The following is a 1,630-nucleotide window of genomic DNA, read 5'->3' as shown; positions in this document are numbered from 1 at the left end:
ATCTGACGGAAGACAACAGAAGAGAGGTTTAGGTTCATGAAAAATGTTTAATCCTTCTAGAAGCCGGCGCCTACTTAGGAGCCCCCTACAGGGAGCCGCACAGGAAATTTTCAAGTCTTACTTCGCCCAGAAGGTGCGTGGGAGGTGAGGGGTTTCTGTCCTGTACTCCCATAGACGTCTCTTTATGGTAAGATTTCTATTTCTTTAGCATATACCCGGTAACAGGATTGCTGAGTCTAACGGTACTTGTGTTTTAAGTTATTTGTGAAATCGCCACTTTGCTTTCCACAGTAGCTGAACTGAGCCCCCTCCTCGGGCCAGGCGCGGGATTATGGGCATTGGCAGTGGAGAGTGGGCGGGGCCGCAGAGGACAGGGCTCTCCGCCTTCCTCCCTGTGTCCTGTGCTCAGGGCGACCCCGGACTGCGGTGGCGTGGATGCCCGGCCCAGCCTCTCCGGCCATGGGGGAGGGGGAACCGCGGGGGGCTAGAGACGGCGGCATCAGCGGTGACAGAGGCGGTGGCGGCTTGTGCAGGGCTCGGGGTGTCGCTGAGGGCCAGGCGGGGCTACGGGCAGAAAGAAGCCCAAGCTCCGCGCGGTGCAGACGGCGGTGGCAGCGACGGCGCGGGCTGGAGATGGTGGAGTGGAGGGACCCGAGGAGCCCTGCAGGGACCGGGAGAATGTATTCACCAGGCAATCAAAGATCTATTCCTACCTGAGCCCCAACAGATGCTCTGGAATGCGTTCCCCACTTCCGGAAGAGAACTCAGTTACACATCACTTTGGAGTCAAATGCCAAGGAAACCATTAGCCAGAATCTCCAGGAAATGAGAAGAGAAAGGAAATGCAATACGGAGCACCAGGAAGTCCCAGGAACAGAAGATCAAACATGACAGGAGAAGTCCCCTGGCACCTTTTCCAAACCAGTAATCTGAAGCAGCAGAACCTCCCAAAACTCTAACCTCCTTTTGTGATTCCACCAATGCAGCCATCGCCAAGTAAGCTCTGAAGAAGCCCTTCAAGGGCACACAGCACCCCCCGCCGCCCCGTCCGGAAAAAAGATCAACGAAAAACGCAACAGACTCGCAACCTCTCGGGTTTCTACCCTGTCCGAAGCAGCTCCAGGAAGAGCAAAGGTGAGCTGCAGTCTGAAGAAAGGAAAATACCAGATGATTTGATTGAAGATGGGAAGAAAGGAGGAATGAACATTGACCTCATTGATGGCAAAGGCAGGGATGCGATCGCCATCAAGCAATTCTCCAAAAGTGTCTTTGTGGTGAAATAACCTCAGGGCCTCATCAAGATCGCTATAAACATTTGTGTATAAATGTGTCTTTGAGACCCTCTTTTCAATGCTTTTGGGAATATACCCAGAAATGGAATTACTGGATCCCATGGTCATTCCATGTTTAATCTTTTGAGGAAGTGCCATGCTATTTCCTGCAGCAGCTGCACCATCATTCTCTTGGTTTCAGACACTATGTATAGGCTGGTGAATTCCAGCTTTATAGCTACAACTTTACGCCACCCCTGAGTTGTAGACAGATGTATGCAACTTCCTACTGAATTTTATCAATTAGATGTCTCATGGATCTTCTTCAAACTGCACCTTCTCCTTGCCCCTCTCTTACT

The 1,630-nt window shown here is 51.7% G+C and overlaps 1 pseudogene; it reads left to right on the top strand.

Moving 5' to 3' along the window:
• The first annotated feature begins 43 nt into the window (after positions 1–43).
• On the top strand, positions 44–1,283 carry LOC105503172 (annotated as a pseudogene).
• The last annotated feature ends 347 nt before the right edge of the window (positions 1,284–1,630 follow it).

Source organism: Colobus angolensis, unplaced genomic scaffold, assembly GCF_000951035.1.
Source record: "Colobus angolensis palliatus isolate OR3802 unplaced genomic scaffold, Cang.pa_1.0 Scaffold836, whole genome shotgun sequence".
NCBI classification, from domain to species: domain Eukaryota; kingdom Metazoa; phylum Chordata; class Mammalia; order Primates; family Cercopithecidae; genus Colobus; species Colobus angolensis.
Note: the sequence above shows the minus strand (reverse complement) of the source record. Positions and strands in the feature narration are given on the sequence as shown.